Source organism: Saimiri boliviensis, chromosome 1 (assembly GCF_048565385.1).
Source record: "Saimiri boliviensis isolate mSaiBol1 chromosome 1, mSaiBol1.pri, whole genome shotgun sequence".
In the NCBI taxonomy this organism is placed as follows: domain Eukaryota; kingdom Metazoa; phylum Chordata; class Mammalia; order Primates; family Cebidae; genus Saimiri; species Saimiri boliviensis.
In genome coordinates, this window is record NC_133449.1 from 76,187,314 (window position 1) to 76,197,703 (window position 10,390).

The 10,390-nt window shown below is 42.2% G+C and overlaps 1 long non-coding RNA gene across 1 annotated transcript; it reads right to left on the minus strand.

Annotated features, from left to right (window-relative positions):
• Nucleotides 1-2,233: 2,233 nt before the first annotated feature.
• On the minus strand, nucleotides 2,234-4,562 carry LOC141584583 (uncharacterized). The gene is made up of 2 exons (XR_012517711.1): nucleotides 3,780-4,562; nucleotides 2,234-3,546 (listed from the first exon to the last, which is right to left on the minus strand). It is a non-coding gene; the product is annotated as an uncharacterized LOC141584583 (long non-coding RNA).
• Between the last annotated feature and the right edge of the window lie 5,828 nt (nucleotides 4,563-10,390).

Sequence of the window (10,390 nt, forward strand, 5' to 3'; positions counted from 1 at the left end):
GCCACCGATTCCAGATTAAGGATATCAGAGGGGAAAAAATGGTAAGCTCTCTGCATGTTCAGTGGTACTTCATATTCATGCCTTCTTCTCCAAGCTTTCTGTTTAGATTTACTTTTCAGAGTTCTCAAGTGTGGGAGCCATGCATTTTTTCCAGGTTAATAGCTACATTCAGTAGGAGAGATAGGTTGGGATTTGCTCACTCCATCTTACTTGGAACTAGAAACTTCCTAAAGCAGAGATGTTACAAGTTTTCTAGCTTTACAATTTTTTTCTTTTTTTGAGACGGAGTTTTTGCTCTTGTTACCCAGGCTGGAGTGCAATGGCGCGATCTCGGCTCACCACAACCTCCGCCTCCTGGGTTCAGGCAGTTCTCCTGCCTCAGCCTCCTGAGTAGCTGGGATTACAGGCACGCACCACCATGCCCAGCTAATTTTTTGTATTTTTAGTAGAGACGGAGTTTCACCATGTTGACCAGAATGGTCTCGATCTCTTGACCTCATGATCCACCCGCCTCGGCCTCCCAAAGTGCTAGGATTACAGGCGTGAGCCACCGCGCCCGGCCGCTTTACAATATTTTAAAGCTGATTGAATATACATAATTTAAAAAGATATTTCCAGGCCCAAATATTAACATTATAATTTAAATTATTGGAGCCATAATTGACCCTTTTAACAACTGGAAGGTTTGAGACTCCCACATTCAATACATTAGAAAAAAAAAGATACATTCATGTTCATCCTCCCATTTTTTGTGTTTCTCTTGCAATATAGCACATTTGCTTCTAATGCTCATTTATCCCATCAAAAATGTCACATAAAAACTGGAATAATTCAGAACTTTGGAGTGGGATTCATTTGTGATTCATAAGTTACATGGTAGAGTTTGACTTGCAAGAAATTACACCATGAGGCCAGGTGTGTTGGCTCACATCTGTAATCCCATCACTTTGGGAGGCTGAGGCGGGCAGATTGCTTGAGCTCAGGAGTTCAAGACCAGCCTGGGTAACATGGTGAAACCCTGTCTCTACAAAAAAAAAAAAAAAAAAAAGTAACCGGGTACAGTGGTATGCACCTGTAGTCCCAGCTACTTAGAAGACTGAGGCAAGAGGATCACTTGAGCCTGGGAGGTCAAGGCTGCAGTGAGCTGTGAACATGTCACTGCACTCCAGACTGGGTGACAGACTGAAACCCTGTCTAAAAAAATTTTTTTTAAATAAAAATAAAGTACACAATGAAACATATATAAGGTTTAGTGTTAGCTAGTATTTGGCTCAGCTTTGAATGACAAAAAAAGAAAATCACCCAAAAAACAGTAGCTTACATCATATATGTCTGTTTTTCTCTTATATAAAGTAGGAAGTAAGTGCTCCAAGCTGGATATGGTGCTTCATTGTGTCAGGAACCCAGTTTTCTTTTTTCTGATATTCTGCCTTGCATGACCTTAATTTCTTCCTAATTCTCTCATGATCCAAAATGGTTGTAATACAGCTCCAGCCATCTCAGGAAGAAGGAAGGGTAAAGGAGAAAGCAGACAGTTCCTCTTTTAAGGACACTTCCTGAAAGTTGTACATAGTATTTCCGCTTTTATCTTTTTGGCCGAAACATAGTCACAAGGGTACACCTTGCCAAAGGGCTTGGAGATGTGTTTATATTCTGAGCATTTATACCCACCTAAAAATTGAGGATTGTTACCATTGAAAGAGGAAGAATTATTTTGAGGGTCAACTAGTATTGTCTGCCACAGGACTGTGCCCTTAAGAAATCCTTATGTTGTAAATAGCAGAAACTAAATTCAAATGAGCATAAACAAAAAAGAATACACAAATAGATAGATAGATAGATGGATAGATAGATGCTTATTTAACTAAAAAGACCAGAGGTAGCAGGCACAATGGCTCACGCCTGTAATCCCAGCACTTTGGGAGGCTAAGGCAGGTGGATCACAAGGTCAGGAGTTCAAGATCAACCTGGCCAAGATGGTGAAACCCCATCTCTACTAAAGATAAAAAAATTCGCCGGTCGTGGTGGCCTACACTTGTAATCCCAGCAACTCAGGAGGCTGAGGCAGGAGAATCGCTTGAACCTGGGTGGCAGAGGGTGCAGTGAACCAAGATTGTGCCACTGCACTCCAGCTTGGGCAGCAGAGTGAGACTCCATCACAGACACACACACACACACACACACACACACACAAACACAAAGACCAGAGGTAAAGGAAGCTCTAGAGCTAATCTGAGTCAAGGGATTTTTAATGTCATAATGTACCTGATACAGTTTGGGTATTTGTCCCCATGCAAATCTCATGTTGAGATGTAATCTACATATTGGAGGTGGGGCCTGGTGGGAGGTGTCTGGTCATGGAAGTGGATTCCTCATGGCTTGGTGCTATATTTGGAATAGTGAGAACTCATGAGATCTGGTTAAGTGTATGGAACTCCCCACCCCGCTACTCCCTCTTCTTTGTGCTTTTGACAGTGACATGCCTGCTCCCTCTTCACTTTTCACCACAAGTAAAAGCTTCCTGAGGCCTCCCCAGAAGCTGAGCAGATACCAGCACCATGATTCCTGTGAAACCTGCAGAACCATGAGCCAATTAAACCTCTTTTCTTCATACATCACCCAGTCTCAATAGTCCTACTCTCCAGCTAAAGCCACAGGTTGATTTATGTTCCTCTAAAAAACACACTGTTTATAGTGATTCAATATTTGTAAGATATATGATAGGAAAAAACAACAGAAAGAAAACACTAAAATGTTAACAGCAGTTAACTCTGACCAGTGGATTGGTGATGATTTTTTGCTCCTTTTTATCTGTATTTTTTAATGTGCCTGCCTAAACATCTAATTATTTTAAAACTTTAGTAAAAATGTGTACATTTTCAATTTGTCTCTTCCTTAAAATAAAGTGATTATATTCAAACTTGCCTTTTTGCAATTTTGCATTTCATCTAAAACAAAATTCCCTGTAAGAATCAAGTAGTAAAAGACTCTAGTATCTACAATTAAGAGGATTTTAAAACTATAATAATAGTGGCCAGTGGGTCAATATTGCCTAACACAAGTTTCCATCACTGAATTATGCAATTTATTTCAAGTCAAACAGGTCCTTAAGCCTGAAGAATTTCATACATGAACATATTATTTTTCTTTTAAACATGATTCTCCACTTAGTCTGGAAATCTTTGACCTGGAAGCCTTACCCGGTTTCCAGGTCTCCAGTGAAGGTACTACTCTACCAAAATGTGGTCATTCTTGTCTACTCTCTGGGACTCAAATGTTAGACTTTTACAGCAGTTACTAATCACCATAAAGTTAGATAATTAGGCAAAGGGAACAGAATTAAGTTTACATCATTTACAACTGTTTTAATATACTAACAAATCAAGGTTTTTTACAGATAAATTACAAAGACTTTGAAGATCTCACATCAGGCCAGGCGTGGTGGCTCACGCCTGTAATCCTAGTACTTTGGGAGGCTGAGGCGGGCAGATCACCTGAGGTCAGGAATTCTAGACTGGCCTGGACAACATGGCGAAGCCGTCTCTCCTAAAAATAAATGGTCATCAACCTTCACCCCAGACACAGCTGCCAGGTCTATCTGGTTTTCAAGTAAGCGTGTCCATGACCCTCACGAGGAAAGAGAGCCTGTCCGTCTCCAAAGCCTCTCCACCCAACAGTCCCTCGGCGGTTTCGCGGTTCAGCGAGGTCTTCAGCCGGGATGTTCCGGGGAGTCGATCCCACCCCACCCTAGGCTAAGCCGGGAACGGCCGGCAGCTGACCTGAACTTTCTGCCGGGCCGCCTTTCTCCCTCCTCGGCTTTCGCAGTGCCACACCCGCCAAGGACTTGGTCTTGTAGGAGGGCCTTGTTTGACTACGGCGTCGGGTTACTTATGGGTGAGGATTTATGCGCGTCCTTCCGGAAGGCACACATCACTCCCCCTGCTCCGCCCCGTTTAGAGACCTGCGCACCCGCAAGGGCGTGAGAGACGCGCCGACGCGCGGGGACCGTCTGCGCACGCGCGCACTTCCGCCTGCGCTTCGTCGTTGCGCCGCCGCAGACCAATCAAATCATGCCTTGCCTCTACGCCTCCGGTTCCGTTGAACTTCCGTCCTCCTTTCAGGGCGATTTGGGGAACACAATAGTCTCCCTTGCCGACGTTCCCTTAGGCGCGTTACCACATGTCGTCACCCGTAGAAACGGCTGTCCGCGGGGCGGACTCCAAGCCTCTCCTGTGTGAGCTGGCTGTTTTTCGTTTCCAAGAGGAAACTGTCACCCCGCCCACTTCCAACCTCCCCCCCAACACCTAAGGATGGAAACGCCGGGCTCAGGTGAATGAGAAATGTTCTCATACAGGAAAAAGGAGTTCGTGTTTTTTTCAGAAGGTGGCCGTTTTCCTCCTTGTGAGGTCACCAGCTGTCCGTCCGATGCCCAGAATTTCCGAGGCCAGGCATGGCGTGTTTCCGGTGACTGGGCTCTTCGGAGAGCTGCGGGGCGAGGCGCGGGCGACCGGCGGCGTCAGCGAGCCCTGTGTTGACCTGCCTTCGCTGGCGTGGTGTCCTCCCAGTGCTCGTCTCCCCCGTGGAGTGATAGTGTCCTGTATTTCCTGATTGTAAGAAGAACAGTGCTTTTTTAAAAAGCCTGCTCCCTGTAATAGTTCAATAGTACATAAATGTTTATAAAAGAAACTTAAACTCTCATTCTCGCCACCATGGGTATTCCTGTTAACATATTGATTGCTACATACATTTAGAGTTTTCATAATACATGTAAAGGTGTTTGGTTTTCGTAAAACAAAAAATGTAAGCAAGTTATTTCCCAGTAATGTCTTTGCAGGTAAATTAAAATATCGCTTACTTTTTTTTTTTTTTTTTTTTGAGAAAAATTTAAAAATGTCTTGCCCTGTTGCCCAGGCTGGTCTTGAACTCCTGGCATCAAGTTATCCTCCCACCTTAGCTTCCTCAAGTGCTGGGATTGCGGGCTTGAGTCACCGGGTCCAGCCTACAGAATCATTTTTAGTGGCTGTGTGGATATCATAATTTGTTCAGCCATTCCCTAATGGTTGGACTTTTCAGCTATTTCCAACTTTTCACTTCTACAGTCTTTTTTTTTTTTTTTTTTTTTTTTTTTGAGACGGAGTTTCGCTCTTGTTACCCAGGCTGGAGTGCAATGGCGCGATCTCGGCTCACCGCAACCTCCGCCTCCTGGGTTCAGGCAATTCTCCTGCCTCAGCCTCCTGAGTAACTGGGATTACAGGCACGCACCACCATGCCCAGCTAATTTTTTGTATTTTTAGTAGAGACGGGGTTTCACCATGTTGACCAGGATGGTCTCGATCTCTTGACCTCGTGATCCACCCGCCTCGGCCTCCCAAAGTGCTGGGATTACAGGCTTGAGCCACCGCGCCCGGCCACTTCTACAGTCTTAGATGAATATTCTTATATGTAAATCTGTACAGGTCCCTGATTATTTTCTTATAATAGATTCATATAAATAAAATTACTGGATCAAGGAAAATGCAGGTTTGTAAGATTCTAGACGATGTTACCAGACTCTCGCCTAGAAACATGTTTATTTACTACTTTTCCATTAACAGTATGAGAACACGAATATCCTGTCTGCATCTCCTTGGTAATCTTAGATACTGTCAATCTTTATAATCTTTATCATCTCTTTTAAAAAGACTCTTGTTTTAATTTGCATTTTGTTGCCTACGTGTAAAACTGAACATCTTTCATATAATTATTGGCTTTATTTTTGGGAATTGCGAGTTCGTGACTTTTGCCTATTTTTAAAATGAAGTATTCACATTTTAGAAATTACAGGTGCTTTTTGTTTGTTAGAAATACCTTTAACTGAGATATTTACAGATATTTTTCCTGTTTTTAAAACTCATCTTTTAATATCGCCTGTATTCTTTTTTCTTTTACTGAAGGAAGTTTCTAATTTTTATGTACGTATATCTAAGGAGTCATTTCTTTTGTTTCTAGCTTTGATGTCATGCTTACCTTTATTTTCTCCTAGCATTTTTAGGATTTAAAAAAAATAATTCTACGGGCGTGGGGTGGTGGCTCACGCCTGTAATCCCAGCACTTTGGGAGGCCAAAGCCGGTGGATCACAAGGTCAGGAGTTCAAGACCAGCCTGGCCAAGATGGTGAAATGCTGTCCCTTCTAAAAATACAAAAATTAATCGGACATGGTGGTGGGTGCCTGTAATCCCATCTACTCAGAAGGGTGAGTCAGAGAATTGCTTGAACCCAGAAGGCGGAGGTTGCAGTGAGCCGAGATTGCACTCCAGCCTGGGTGACCCCGCGAGACTCCGTCTCAAAAAAATAAATAAATAAATAAACATAATACTTCTCTGGGGAAGGTGGCTCACGCCTATAATCCCAGCACTTTAGGTGGCTGAGGTGGGTGGATCACCTGAGGTCAGGAGTTTGAGACCAGCCTGACCAACATGGAGAAACCCTGTCTACTGAAAAATACAGAATTTGCCGAGCATGGTGGTACATGCCTGTAATCCTAGCTACTCGGGAGTCTGAGGCAGGAGAATCGCTTGAACCCGGGAGGCCGAGGTTGCCGTGAGACAAGATTGCACCATCGCAGTCCAACCTGGGCAACAAGAGCGAAACTCCATCTCAAAATAATAATAATAATAATTCAATATTTACTGCATCTGAAGTTTATAAGGAGCAAGGGAAGACTCTAGTTTTTTTCTTTTTCTAAATGACTTGCTGGTTGCCCCGTACCATATGTTGAGTACTCAGTTTTCCCTACTGATTTAAAATGGTACCTTTATATAAAATGCAGTTGGCCCCTCTTTATCTGTGGATTCTGCATCCATGCATTCACCAACCTGGGATTGAAAATAATCTGGGGGAACAAAAGGCATGGTTTCATCCGTACTGAGCAGGTACAGACTTTTTTTTTTTTTGTCATTATCATGTAAACAGTACACTATAACAACTATCTGCATAGGATTTATATATTAGGTAATGTAGAATGTAATCACTCTAGATTATAAGTAATATAGAGTGATTTAAAGTATACGGGAGGATGGATGTGCATAGGTCATATGCAAATACTGCGTCTTATGTAATGGACTTAATCATCTTCAGATTTTGTTATCCATGGGGGTTCCTGGAACCAGTCGTACACAGATAACAAGGGATGACTGTACTAAATGTCCATATGTACTTTTTCTGCTTCATTGGTTTATCTGTTACTGGGCAGTAATACTGTTTTAACATACCTTTAGATTATTTAAAAATTTCTGATTGTGTAAATCTCTGCTTGCTAGTCTTTAATAATTGTCTTAAAAATATATTTAATATGCATAAAATATAATTTTGTAATATGTGTAAGTTTAAAAGCGTAATAATATGAAGCCAACCTCAACCTAACCTAGAACATTACCAGTAGTGGATAAATCTGTGTGCTCTTCCCAGGATGGCAGAGGATATCCCTGCCATCCTCTCCAGAGATAGATTATTTCTTCCATGGTAACTTTAAACTTTGTCAAATTAAAAAAGAATTGTAATTTTTTTTTTTTTGAGACGGAGTTTCGCTCTTGTTACCCAGGCTGGAGTGCAGTGGCGCGATCTCGGCTCACCGCAATGTCCGCCTCCTGGGTTCAGGCAATTCTCCTGCCTCAGCCTCCTGAGTAGCTCGGATTACAGGCATGTGCCACCATGCCCAGCTAATTTTTTGTATTTTTAGTAGAGACGGGGTTTCACCATGTTGACCAGGATGGTCTCGATCTCTTGACCTCGTGATCCACCCGCCTTGGCCTCCCAAAGTGCTGGGATTACAGGCTTGAGCCACGTGCCCGGCAAGAATTGTAATTTTGATTGTGATTGCAGTACTTTTATTGATTAATTTAGGGGAAATGAATATCTTTTTAAAAGTAATAGATACTTATGTGGTTTCTACAAAGTGCTTTATTTGTGTTATTTAATTCACACAACTCTATTCATCACCCTCATTTTACAGATGGGGTAATTGAGGCATAAAGAAATGGAATAATTTCCGTTTCCAAAGTCAAGCTGCTAATAAGTGACAAGGTCAAAAGTCAAACCCAGGCAGTTTGACCCCAGAGCCTGTGCTCTTGTATTGCCTCTCCGCAGTATGGAACTGCTCATCTATAATGCACATGCCAGTCAGTTTGCCTCCACCACTCCCCCACATTCCATTTGGCATCCTTATCCTTTTGTTAACCTGTTTCTCCCTTGCCATAGCTGATTGGACTAGAGGTGGGTAGAAAACTGATTCAAGCTCGTCCAATCAGATTCTCTTTCCTGGAAATGTGCAGTTGCATAGTTTTAACTGGTCTCTTGACCTAGAAAATGATGACACAAGGGAAAAGGAGGGAGAGATGATTGATCCACATGTAGGTAGTACGGAAAAAGCAAGGCTGCAGAAAGAAGCAGATTCACAGATAAACAGTTATGAAGTCCTGTGACCCTAGAGGGAGATGATGGATTACCTGCCCAGGGTTCTGGGGCTTTCTACGTCCTGACTTGCCACTACTAAGTCTCTACTGCCCTATCTATTCTTAGGGATCCCACAAGGTCTCCCTCCTCCTTCAAATAGACCCCCCTCTTCCACCAGATGTGGTGGCTCACACCTGTAATCCCAGCACTTTGGGAGGCCGAGGCAGGTGGATCACCTCAGGTCAGGACTCTGAGACCAGTCTGGCCAACATGGTGAAATCCTGTCTCTACTAAAAATACAAAAATTAGCTGGGTGTGGTGGCAGGCACCTGTAATCCCAGCTACTCGGGAGGCTGAGGCAGGAGAGTCACTTGAACCTGGGAGGCAGAGGTTGCAGTGAGCGAGATCGCACCACTGCACTCCAGCCTGGGCGACAGAGCAACACTCCGTCTCAAACAAACAACAACAAATAGACCCTGCTTTCAACTTAAGCTCATTCAACAACAAATACACCCCACTTTCAACTTAAGCTCTGAATGACTGAATGGCTTCTCTTTGTTGTAAAACTGCCACCTGAAAACATGTGGTCCTCCATTTACCCAAGGTTTCTTTTAAAGTTTTCCACTAGCATTTTCTTCACATAGATCCATACATTTCTTGTTCAGTTCATTCCTAAATATATTTTAGGTGGGTGAGTGGCTTTTTTCTTTTCTCTTTACAATAATTTTAGTTGGTCATTGCCCCCTTGACATCTTTATCTGCAAAAATTTGGCTTTCACCTGTTGAGACTGCCAAATGTCAATGGCTTGTAAATGTGACATTAATCTTTCAAATATATTCAAAAATAATGTTATCCACTAGATATATTTTTTAGTTCTGTACTTTGAATTATTCTGGCGATGATTCATATGAGGATGACGATGATTCATCTGATAGAAGTGAGCCACAAGGATCCCAAAGAAGTATAGAATTTCCTATAACCTGATTTAAAAAGAAAGTCTAACATATGAATAGAAACATTGAATTTCCAACACATTTAACTGATATTAAAATAGATAAAATGAAGAAAACTACTTTCAAGACCAATTTTCACATACAAAACAAGGTAACAGAGGGTATAATTTGGATAAATATTTGGAATAGAGTAGATAAAAAATAGAGATTAAGAGAAATTCATATCTCACTCTTACCATAGGCACATAATCCTGTATCCAAATTCTTTCTTGCCAGATGTGCTTCAGAATTCAGAGTTGTCAGGATTTTAGACAGGAATATAATGCATATCTCATATATTCTGTAACAGCCCAGTAGGATCTGGAGTATCGTCTTGTAATCAAACATAGGAATATGCATGCAAAAAATGCATCAGTATTAACCCTAAGTATGATAAACAAAGGCTAGAAATAGATACCTGTTCCGGTCAGATTTTGCAGCTAAATGAGTTTGCCACAAACTTATGAAATCATAACTTCAGGTTTCTATAGTTTTTTTATTTTGGAATTTTAGACAATGGTTTGTAGACCTCTACAAGAAAATATGTTCAGATTTCAACATCTGGCCAGGTCTGAGTCAAAGAGTTGTTAATGCTAAGACTTGGCTGTGTTAGATAGTCTTGTTGTTTGGGATGTTTAGTCTTGTCGTTTGGGATGTTTAGTCTGAAGGCAAAGAGTGCACCTTTTTTTTTTTTTTTAAAGACCAGAGTCTTGCTCCATTTCCCAGGCTGGAGTGCAATAGCACAATCTTGGCTGACTGTAACCTCTGCCTCCCAGGTTCAAGCAATTCTCCTGCCTCAGCCTCCCAAGTGGCTGGGATTACAGGCACCCACCACCACGCCCAGCACATTTTTGTATTTTTCATAAAGATGGGGTTTTGCCAATGTGGCCAGTCTGGTCTCAAACTCCTGACCTCAGGTGATCCACCTGCTTCAGCCTACCACATTGCTGGGATTACAGGCGTGAG